Raw genomic sequence first — 12,854 nt, 5'->3', positions numbered from 1 at the left:
GTGCTTCCAGGTATGCGAAGACTCTCACAGTGGCCTGAGGCATTAGTATCTAGCCATGGACATGACAAATGTTTTTCTCTGAATTCTCATTATCAAGAAAGAACATAGAGTTTGTCTTTATATAATAAAAGTGGCAGTATGCTTTAATAATCTTGTAGCTCTTGTTGCAATGTGATTATATTCTTTGCTCTGAAATAGTCTACAAAAACTGGCTTAAAACTCAACATTCAAAAAACAAAGATCATGGCATCTGGTCCTATCACTTCATGACAAATAGATGGGGAAACAGTGGAAACAGTGACAGACTTTATTTTCTTGGGCTCCAAAATCACTGCAGATGGTGACTGCAGCCATGAAATTAAAAGACATTCGTTCCTTGGAAGAAAAGCTATGAAAGCTATGAAAGCTCCTTGGAAGAAAACCTACACAGCATATCAAAAACAGAGACATTACCGACAAAGGTCTGTCCAATCAAAGCTATGGTTTTTCTATAGCTTTGGAAAAGTATTGAAAGTATCCATAGAGTCATGTATGGATGTGAGAGTTGGACCATAAAGAAAGCTGAGCACCAAAGAACTGATGCTTTTGAACTGTGGTATTGGAAAAGACACCTGAGGGTCTCTTGGATAGAGAAAGAGATCAAATCCATCAATCCTAAAGGAAATCAGTCCTGAATATTCATTGGAAGGACTGATGCTGAAGCTGAATCTCCAATACTTTGGCCACCTGATAAGAACTGACTCATTGAAAAAGACCCTGATGCTGGGAAAGATTGAAGGCAGGAGGAGAAGGGGATAACACAGGATGAGATGGTTGGATGGCATCACCAACTCAATGGATATGAGTTAAAGCAAGATCCAGGAGTTGGTGATGGACAGGGAAGCCTGGTGTGCTGTGGTCCTTGGGGTCACGAAGAGTTGGACATGACTGATTGACTTAAATGAACTGAACTGAGTCTACAAAAACTTTGCTTTCCTGACATTCCACGAGACATCAAAGAAATCCACTGTATTGATAATATATATTATCATGATAATTGACTTCAGTGAACAGGAAGTGGTGAGTACTCTACATAACTTAGCAAAACACATGTATGTCAGAAGTTGAGACATGAAACCCTATGAGGTTTTGAAGATTTGCTGCATCTGTAGACTTTTCAACAACCTCATGGTCTAGATAGTAATGGGAGAACCAACCAGCCAGTGAAAATGAGGCACAGAATTTATTAGGTTCCTTTGGATTTTTAAGGCATATAAGAATATGATTCAAATATATTTGTTGTTCAAATCTATTCAGGCTATTGATTTCTAATGGGGCTAATATATGCAAATCTGAGTTGTTGGGTAAGTTTCCCTGCCATTTGTGATATAGGATTGAAAATTAGTCCTGGGAGTGGATAAGAATTGGGGGAAGAGAACTAATGGATAAGAATGTGGGGAAGAGAACTAGCACGTGTCAGTGGTTAAAACCATGGCTCAAACTTCTTAAAGTTTTATAGCAAGGCTACACTCTGTAAGGGGGCTTCCTAGGTTGAGCTAGTGGTAAAGAACACGTCTACCAAGGAAAGATATGTAGGCAACGCAGGTTCAATCCCTGGGTCAGAAAGATCCCCTGGAGAAAGGCATGGCAACCCACTCCAGTATTCTTGCCTGTAGAATCCTATGGACAGAGAAGCCTGGTGGGCTACAGTCCATAGGGTCGCAAAGGATAGGACATGACTGAGGCAACTTACCACGCACGCACGCGCGCGCGCGCGCGCACACACACACACACACACACACACACACACACACACACACACACACACACACACTGTCTCTGTAAATAAGACTTGCTTTAGGTTTGAAAAAGAAAACAGCTATTGGAGCACTGTTGGGCTCACGTGGTAACCGAAGTTCTTATCATGGAACATCCAGTGACTGAAAATTGTTTGATGTTAATAAATCCATTGGATAATGATGTGAAGTAGGCATCGAGCCCAGTCATTGAAATTATTAAATGGAAGCCTTGTCTTCCAACCAGGCTCAAATAGGTCTATATGTCACTGGTAACCACTTTCCTCTGCTCAAATGGGGTTCCTTACAATAAGTTATGGGGAAAAAAAAGAAGGATTCAGTTCTAGTTTAGAAAAGGATTGGCATGCTACGCTGGTGCTAACCAAAAACATGATGAAAGAAAATCCTTGTCATAGTCAAAGCTATGAATAGTACACTTGGATGTATTCAGTTCAGTTCAGTCACTCAATCGTGTCTGACTCTTAGAAAACCCATAAACCGCAGCACGCCAGGCCTCTCTGTCAATCACCAACTCCCAGAGTTCACGCAAACCCATGTCCATCGAGTCGGTGATGCAATTCAACCATTTCATCCTCAGTCATCCCCTTCTCCTCCTCCCCTCAATCTTTCACAACACCAGGGCCTTTTCAAATGAGTCAGCTTTTCGCATCAGGTGGCCAAAATATTGGAGTTGCAGCTTCAACATCAGTCCTTCCAGTGAACACCTAAGACTGATCTCCTTTAGGATGGACTGGTTGGATCTCCTTGCAGTCCAAGGGACTCTCAAGAGTCTTCTCCAACACCACAGTTCAAAAGCATCAATTCTTTGGCACTCAGCTTTCTTTATTGTCCAACTCTCACATCCATACAAGACCACTGGAAAAAAGATAGCTTTGACTAGATGGACTCTGTTGGCGAACAAAGTCTCTGCTTTTTAATATGCTGTCTAGGTTGGTCATAACTTTCCTTCCAAGGAATATGTGTCTTTTAATTTCATGGCTGCAATCACCATCTGCAGTGATCTTGAACCCAGAAAAATAAAGTCAGCCACTGTTTCCATTGTTTCCCCATCTATTTGCCATGAAGTGATGGGACTGGATGCCATGATCTAGTTTTCTGAATGTTGAGCTTTAAGCCAACTTTTTCACTTTCCTCTTTCATTTTCATCAAGAGGCTTTTTAGTTCATCTTCATTTTCTGCCATAAGGGTGGTGTCATCTGCATATCTGAGGTTATTGATATTTCTCCCAGCAATCTTGATTCCAGCTTGTGCTTCCTACAGCCCAGCGTTTTGTATGATGTACTCTGCATATAGGTTAAATCAGCAGTGTGACAATATACAGCCTTGACATACTCCTTTTCCAATTTGAAACCAGTCTATTGTTGCATGTCCAGTTCTAACTGTTGCTTCTTAACCTGCAAACAGGTTACTCAAGAGGCAGATCAGGTGGTCTGGTATTCCCATCTCTTTCAGAATTTTCCACAGTTTCTTGTGATCCACATAGTCAAAGGCTTTGGCAGTCAATAAAGCAGAAATAGGTGTTTTTGTTGACCTCTCTTTCTTTTTTGATAATCCAGCAGATGTTGGCAATTTGATCTCTGGTTCTTCTGCCTTTTCTAAAACCAGCTTCAACATCTGGAAGTTCACAGTTCACACATTGCTGAAGCCTGGCTTGGAGGATTTTAAGCATTACTTTACTAACATGTGAGATGAGTGCAATTGTGTGGTAGTTTGAGCACTCTTTGGCATTGCCTTTCTTTGAGATTGGAATGAAAACTGACCTTTTCCAGTCTTTGTGGCCACTGCTGAGTTTTCCAAATTGCTGGCCTATTGAGTGCAGCACTTTCACAGCATCATCTTTCAGGATTTGAAATAGCTCAACCAGGATTCCATCACCTCCACTAGCTTTGTTCGTAGTGATGCTTCCTAAGGCCCACTTGACTTCACATTCCAGGATGTCTGGCTCTAGGTGAGTGATCACACCATCATGATTATCTCGGTCATGAAGATACTTTTTGTACAGTTTTGTGTGTTCTTGCCACCTCTTCTGAATATCTTCTGCTTCTGTTAGGTCCATACTATTTCTGTCCTTTATTGTGTCCATCTTTGCATGAAGTGTTCCCTTGGTATCTCTAATTTTCTTGAAGAGATCTCTAGTCTTTCCCATTCTGTTGTTTTCCTCTATTTCTTTGTATTGATTGTTAAGGAAGGTTTTCTTATCTCTCCTTGTTATTCTTTGGAACTCTGCATTCAAATGGGTATATCTTTCTGTTTCTCCTCTGCTTTTCACTTCCCTTCTTTTCACAGCTATTTGTAAGGCCTCCTTAGACAACCATTTTGCTTTTTTGTGTTTCTTTTTCTTGGGGATGGTCTTGATTCCTGTCTCCTGTACAATGTCATGAGCCTTTATCCATAGTTCATCAGGCACTCTGTCTATTAGATCTAGTCCCTTAAATCTATTTCTCACTTCCGCTGTATAGTCATAAGGGATTTGATTTAGGTCATACCTGAACGGTCTAGTGGTTTTCCCTACTTTCATCAATTTCAGTCTGAATCTGGCAATAAGGAGTTCATGATCTGAGCCACAGTCAGCTCCCAGTCTTGTTTTTGCTGATTGTATAGAGCTTCTCCATCTTTGGCTACAAAGAATATAATCAGTCTGATTTCAGTGTTGACGATCTGGTGATGTCCATGTGTAGAGTCTTCTCTTGTGTTGTTGGAAGAGGGTGTTTGCTACGACCAGTGCATTCTCTTGGCAGAACTCTATTAGCCTTTGCCCTGCCTCATTTTGCCCTCCAAGGTCAAATTTGCCTGTTACTCCAGGTGTTTCTTGACTTCCTACTTTTGCATTCGAGTCCCCTATACATGGACCACAGCCTTGTCTAACTCAATGAAACTAAATCATGCCATGTGGGCCCACCCAAGATGGCTGGGTCATGATGGAGAAGTCTGACAGAATATGATCCACTGGAGAAGGGAATGGAAAACCACTTCAGTATTCTTGCCTTGAGAACCCTATGAACAGTATGAAAAGGCAAAAAGATAGGACACTGAAAGACAAACTCCCAAGGTCTGTAGGTGTGCAATATGCTACTGGAGATTAGTGGAGAAATAATCCAGAAAGAATGAAGGGATGGAGCCAAAGCAAAAACAACACCTGGTTGTGAATGGGACTGGTGATGGAAGCGGGGTTCAATGCTATAAAAAGCAATATTGCATAGGAACCTGGAATGTTAGGTCCATGAATCAAGGCAAATTGGAAGTGGTCAAACAGGCGATGACAAGAGTGAACATCGACATTCTAGGCATTATATCTACTACTGTGGGCAAGAATCCCTTAGAAGAAATGGAGTAGCCACTATAGTCAACAAGAGTCCAAAATGAAGTACTTGGATGCAATCTCAAAAATGACAGAATGATCTCTGTTTGTTTCCAAGGCAAACCATTCAATATCACAGTAATCCAAGCCTATGACCCGACCAGTAACACTGAAGAAGCTGAAGTTGATAGGTTCTTTAAAGACCTACAAGACCTTCTAGAACTAACTTGGATGTATACTTTGTATGAAAAGAGAGAAGTCTAAATTGTACATGGCCTTCTGAGCTCAGGAAAACAGCTTAGCTGGCTGATAAGAGGTCTGAAAGGAACAAAAGGGAAAGACCAGTGGCAAAGAAATCTGGGGTAATCTTATGTTAATAGAGCTGTTGGAGTGATCATAAAATAAGGATCTTTCTCTAATACTCAGCATAAAACACACATTACAGAGGGGTCTCTCAATAACCAGGTAGACAGTTACTTGTGTCATGTACACCAGCTATCATCTTTCCTTAGCCATTGTGTTCCTACAATGGGCCCATAAAGAGATCACCAATATAGCAAGGATGGAAGTTATGCCCAGGCCTGAAACTATGAACTGTCTCTCAACAACTTTGATCTAGCTGTGACTTCCTAATACAGTACAATTCTTTGGGGAAGACCAGCTAACCAGCAGGTGAAAGTGAATTACATAGGTCCCATCCTATGTTGCAGGTGACAGAATTTAATCTTTCCTGAAACAGAAACATGTTCTATACTTAGATTTACCTTCTTTGCCCATCAATATCACTTAATGGTGTAGGGAATTCCTAATTCATTGATATAGTATCATTGACAACATTATGAGTAGGCTTTTGAACACAAGATTCATTGGTCTTATTATATCACTGTTTTGTTTACATATTTAAATGCCTGTGAAAACAGAAAAACAAATGAAAGCATGTATCATTAGAAAATTGTCTACAGCAATAAAGATAAGTGCTACTAGTATTTTTCTTACCATGTCAAGCACTTTGCTCATATTTTCTTATTTGATCTTATTTATGCACAGAAGTAATGAGACTCATAGAGAATAAGAAATCTATTCAAAGACATGCATATAGATGCTAATTTAAATCTAGAATTGTATATCTTTTTATGACATGAAACTCCTTTATTTTCTATTGGCGTATAGTTGATTAAAAATCTTGTGATTGCTTCAGTTGGACAACAAAGGACTCAACCACACATACAGAATGGTGTATCTTTAACCCATTCCTCTTTGCATGTAACTTTGTTTCTTGTGATGGTATTAAATTATCAAGGACTAAAGTAGGCAGGGATTTCCCTGCTGGCTCAGACGGTAAATGCGTCTGCCTACAATTCGAGAGATCCAGGTTCAATCCCTGGGTCGGGAAGATCCCCTAGAGAAGGAAATGGCAACCCACTCCAGTACTCTTACCTGGAAAATCCCATGGATAGAGGAGCCTGGTAGGTTACAGTCCATGGGGTCGCAAAGAGTTGGACACAACTGAGCTACTTCACTTTTACTTTCAAAGTAGGCAGACAAATTTCCATGAAAGAGTTATCCAATGAATTAAACATAGTGAAAGAAGAACTGCAACAAATTGGAAAGATAGAATTGTGTATAGAATGCTTGGGATACAATAATAATTCTGATCAAGGGTAAACAGATGACATATTTTGGAAGACCAAAAGAAAACAAAGTAGACTAAACAGAGTGAGATCAGGTACAAGTGACTTAATGACAACTTAAATTCTGACACCAATTTACAGTTTGATAGTCAAATAAATTGACAATACCTTTGGCAGAAATGGAGAACATTCAGAAAAACTTAACATCTGACAAAGTACAAGTTTTTACATGACTCACTATTGAAGTGATAAAGCACACTATATGAGAAATATTAATATGTGGCAGGAAGCTAGAAATGTAAGTGCTTGAAAAGGTAAATCTTGGATAGACAGGATCCAAAGCCATTTTAATTGGAGAATTGAATTTCTTTTGTGGTTTGGCCAATATGGCTGATCTAAGGAAAAGGAAGAAAAGATGTATCTATGAGACAGCATATTAAAAAGCAGAAACATTACTTTGCTGACAAAGATCCGTCTAGTCAAAGCTATGGTTTTTCCAGTAGTCATGTATGGGTGTGAGAGTTGGAGTGAAAAGAAAGTTGAGCACTGAAGAATTTATGCTTTTGAACTGTGATGTTGGAGAAGACTTTTGAGAGTCCCTTGGACTGCAAGGATATCAAACTGGTCAATCCTAGAGGAAATCAATCTTTAATAGTCATTGGAAGGACTGACGCTGAAGCTGAAGTTCCATTACTTTGGCCAATTGTTGGGAAGAGCTGACTCAGAAAAGACCCTGATGCTGGGAAAGATTGAAGGCAGAAGGAGAAGAGGACGACAGAGGATGAGATGATTCCATGGACATGAGTCTGAGCAAGCTCCAGGAGTTGGTGATGGACAGGAAAGCATGGCGTGCTGCAGTCCACAGGGCCGCAAAGAGTCAGACATGACTAAGCGACTGAACTGAACTGATGAGACAGAAAAGGCAAGTGAAAGAAAGTGTTAAGGAGAGTTTAATTAGGAAAATTAAAAATTACAGTAAGTTCAAAGGGAATGAAAACAGAAAAACCTATAGATTTGCCATTAGTTTCCTTAAAGAATATTTCCAGTCAATCGGTAGGTAAAAAACCTGATGTAGAAATTGAAAGCATGAATGAATGTAATGCTAGCAGAAACAAAATATGTCTTGGAGAACTACAACACTGAAAAGACAGAATTCAATACCATAATTTTATAATATTTATTGTTTGCAAAGTTAAGACTCATCCTTGACTAAATCCTTGATAATTATTTCAAAGTCTGGAACAACCTAGGTACTCAAAATTTTTCTTAGAATAAATGCATATAATGACCCTCTTCCAAAGTAGATGGAAGCGTCTTTGAGAAGAAACTGAATGCAATCATGAAAAGAAAACTCAAATGGGGGTAATGAAAGTGCAAAAGCAAATGAAAGATTGTAAGATAAAATGCTTCCTACACAAGAAAGATTAATAATTAATAATAATAGCTGTAAGCAAAAGTTCAAAAAACTAGTCAATATGTTAAAACAGTTCCCTGGACTTTAGTTTTGAGAATTCATTACTAGGCACATATAGAACCCTAAAGGATGGAGAGTGAAAAAATATGAAAATACACAGACCAACACAGAAATAATATTGAGAGAAGAGGTATGATACAGAGAACACAGTATAAAGAGGATATAGATCATATATGAAAATGTACAGCTGAAAAATAATGTTTTGTATCAATGATCATGATATTATGTTTTTAATTTTTCTTATTCATTTAAAGGAATGCTTACCACATGTTCCATGTGTTTGAAGAAAAATACTCAAAATTATCAGCAAATGCCATATTTAGTTTAGATTTAATAAAATAAATGCAACATCTACATAGTCTTAGATTTTGATGTAAAGAACAGAGATTTTTCATTTTTAAACTGAACACTAAAAAAGGTCTTAGAAGAAATTTATGAAAAATTTAAGAAAATTTATAAAAAATAAATTTTATTATCATTATTTCATGAGAAAAATGCATTAAATTTAGAGTTTTGAACTTTGCTGAAATCAAGAAATATGAAATTCAAGTAACTCTTGACAAAGTTACCTTGCTTAAATTTTATGAGTCTCAACTAGGGTATTTTTAGGTATAGCTGAAATTATTGTGAAGATTCTCACCTTGAGAATAATAGGATATGAATGTTAGAAGAAATGTATACACAAAAATACTATGCATATTTCAGATGTATTTCTATTGTGTATATTCTCTTTGCAACATCCTTACAAATCTTCAACACAGTCATTTTTCCTATCAGTGGGAACTTTCTACCAATTGAAGAAGGTGATACTATTAAAAAAAAAAAATTCTTTGTACCCAATTCAAAGCATTCTTCTTGCATCTTATTCCCATTGGTCCTGGTACAATATGAGGACAGAACTCCATATAATAATTAAAGAACCCATAAACTATGGGTTACACATGTTAGTCTCATAATAGAAAAAATGGTAGAAAAGAAGAAAAACCAGAAACCTGTTTGAACATCTATATTTGCCATTTGAGGAAACTCAAGCATAGAGAGTTTAAGTAAATAGTACACACTCATGCAACTTATATGTGATTGAGAAGAGCAACCAAGGATTTTAAGTCTGGCTCCAGCATTCACTATATCTGGCTCCTGGCTGAACTATATTGGGTTTGATATGATCATGATCAATTATCATCTTATGATTTTTACATTTTTTGGAAGATTTACAACCTATGGTTTTTAGTTAATCTGTTCTCTATGATAGCTCGCATAACTATACTTCCTACAGTAATGGAATGCCTTACTAAAATAACTACAGTAAGTAAAACTAACTATATCATGGTTATCCTGAAAAAAATAAATTCACAAGGCAATTAAAATTGCTATCCTTACTTTTCTTCCATTTTGAGTAAATTCACTTTGTTTCCTACCTCTAAATTGCATAGAGCACACACAAACATTTGTCTGTATTGGTTCAATTCCAACTTTGTACCGATTACTCTCATCATAAATCTCCAAGCAATGAGGTTGACTAACTCAACAGAATATAAACATGATCAAAAATTGATTTTTCAAATGTGATGTGAAAATAATGTGCTTACATGAGATAACAGTGTTGATAATATGGCAATGCTAAATGACTTTGATGAATTTCAATCACTTCTTTTTAATTCTGAACTCAATTCTTAAAATTACATGAGAAGGAGGGCAGCATACACTGTAGCTTGGGACCTTTCTTCTTTATGCTCTAAATTAACCAAATTCTTGGACTGGTATCATTTATAGCTATTGATATTGAAAAGTAGATGATGATTTCTCCTTTTGACCAATATTAAAACATTTATTCATTATCCACTCTATGACAAGCCTCTATGTCAAATTCTGGGCATTAGAGAGGAGGTAAATGTTTTGACTGCAATTGGCCTAGCCTATACAAAATCTTGGGCTTCCCTGGTGGCTTAGATAGTAAAGAATCTGCCTGCAACATAGGAGGCCTGGGTTCGAACCCTGGGTTGGGAAGATTCCCTGGAGAAGGGCATGGCAACCCACTCCAGTGTTCTTGTGAGAATCCCCATGGACAGTGGAGCCTGGTGGACTGCAGTCCATGTGGTCACAAAGAGTCAGACACAACTGAATGACTAAGCACAGTACAGCACATACAAAATCTTAAATTCCAGCCAATTCCATATCATTTGAAATAGTTTAACTATGTAAGTATTACAGTTGTGACTTCATCCTTTAAATTTATAAGATATTAAATATGCTATTTAATATTCACAACTCAATGAGGTAGAGAGTATAATCACACCCCTTTTAAAGGTAAGTAAAGTGAGTCACAATGAAGTTTCTTGGCTTGAATGGCTTTCCAAAGTGGTCATATTAAAAATCCAAGCAGTTAGGTTGTCCCAAGTGGCTCAGTGGTAAAAAATTGACCTGCCAATGTGGGAGACATGGGTTGGATTCCTGGTCTTGGAAGATTCCCACATGTAGCAGAGTAACTAAGCCTGTAATGCAACTGCGGAAGCCCATGTACCCTAGAGCCTGTGCTCTGCAAAAGAAGTTACAGCAATGAGAAGCCCATGAGCCACAGCTAGACAGTAGCCCTGCTCTCCACACTAGAGAAAGCCCCTGCAGCAAGAAAGACTTGGCACAGCCATTAATTAAATATATATTTAATGTCAAGCAGTCTGCTTCCAAAATCCTGTTATTAATCCCGTGCCGCACTATCTCCTTGCCAAAATAATCCCTGATAAGTGGCTGGGGGCAAAACACTGGAATAAGTAAGTCAAAGTTTTACAAATTTATACTGTCACAGCACCCCAGGAAATTATTTAACAAGATTGTCACACTAATCAATTAATGCCCCCAGATTAACCCAGTGTATCAAAATCTCCCAGGAAACTAAAGTAACTGGCATAAGAATCTTGATTAGCAAAGTGGCTTCACATAGTGAATTTTTAGTAGGTAAATAAAGTATGTGTTTTCTTTCCTTGTTAACATCCCAAGAGAGTTACCACTTATTAAACAGTAACTGGGGTTACGCAGGATTCACTGAATAAGTACTTGACAGGACTGGACGTTTTAATTACAGAAATGAGGCTAAATCTATGACTCAAGATTCCTTGGAGAACATTCATTAACTACAAACCATCAGAAAAATTATGGAGCCCGGTCTTTGATTTCATTCAGCAAGGCAATGAAAAGGGGATTCACAAAGTAGGTTTACAGGGGCACTTGTGAGAAAATGGTGTTTTTATTGTCACTTCAAGGCCCACTTGATCAACATACGGGCTGTATTTTAATATCAACATTTAATATCAATATATATTTTAATATCAATACAAAATATGTATTTTAATATCAATATCAATTTTAATATTAAACTTGTCTTATACTGGTGATATTTTTAGTGTTTTTCTTTGTTTTTTCTTCTTAGTTTGGGGTTTTCCAAATTTCCTGGAATTTGTATTTTTTATAAAAAAAACTTAAAATCTCAAAATTATGTTTTTTATCATCTTTATTTTATCTTGAATACAAAGCCTTTATGAATATGGTTTAGTTCTCATTCAATCATTCTCTTTGGTACTAGAAAATAATTTTTTTAAGGAAAGCAGCAATTTCTATTTTGATTTTCATACACGATACTTCTTCATTTGTAATGAAAATTTATTTGACTGTAATTATTACACACACTACTACCATTCTGTTCCATCTTATCAAGACTGCTTAAATAGTCTAGCTTTCAAGGGATTAGAAAAAATACATTCATTTGGATTTCAGCTTATATGAGCAAACTTTCTCAATTGTTAACAATACTACTGTATTACCATATTTTGATAACATCTTGTTACTCTGCAAGAAATTAGTTTTTATTGTTCTGATTTAAATATTTATTTTCACATTCAAAATACTATCTGATTTTCAAACTTTCCCTTAAATCTCAAAAGGATAAAACATTTTTGCAATCTTTATCATCTGTTTCTTCAAAGTTCTGCCATAATCTTTACCTCATTGAAAACCAACCAACCAACCAACAAACAAACAAAAACAAGAAAAGAACGATTGATAGATTTTCAGTGTTGGTCCATTGGGGACCAAAATTTTTGGGCAAAGTTCTAAAACACAATTTTGAATATTTACCTAATAATATTTCAATTAAAAAAAATGACCATTTGAACATGTGAATAAGTATACTTTACACATAGATTCATCATGGCTACTAAAGCTATCTTGTGCTATGCCTGCGTGCCTGCTAAGTTGCTTCAGCCATGTCCAGTTCTTTGTGAGGGACTATAGCCCCTCAGGTTCCTCTGCTCATGGGATTCTCTAGGCAAGAACTTTGGAGTGGGTTGCCATTTCCTCCTCCAGGGACTCTTCCCAACCCAGGGATAAATCCTGCATTGCAGGTGGATTCTTTACCACTGAGCCACCAGGGAAGCCCAAATTGTGCTTTATTGATGATTGAAATATAATACTATGAGCAACATTGACATAGACACTGCAAGTTTCTGATATGGCAAATATCCATGGTCATGTTCTATGTAGCAGGTATTTAAAGTCTTCCTTCTATTCATATGGTAGTTGTCTTTGAAAAATTCTTAGAAACATTTAATTTATATAAAATATTAAAAATATGTTGTGTGTATATGTAAATTTTGCTTTTAGTT

The 12,854-nt window shown here is 37.2% G+C and overlaps 1 protein-coding gene across 2 annotated transcripts in view; it reads right to left on the bottom strand.

Moving 5' to 3' along the window:
* KLHL1 (kelch like family member 1) overlaps positions 1–12,854 on the bottom strand; it is a 476,190-nt gene that overhangs the window by 208,131 nt on the left and 255,205 nt on the right. The gene's annotated exons all lie outside the window — the stretch shown is intronic.

This window comes from Cervus canadensis, chromosome 9 (genome assembly GCF_019320065.1).
Source record: "Cervus canadensis isolate Bull #8, Minnesota chromosome 9, ASM1932006v1, whole genome shotgun sequence".
Classification (NCBI taxonomy): Eukaryota; Metazoa; Chordata; class Mammalia; order Artiodactyla; family Cervidae; genus Cervus; species Cervus canadensis.
The sequence above is the reverse complement of the archived record's forward strand: the minus strand, read 5'-3'. Positions and strand labels throughout refer to the sequence as shown.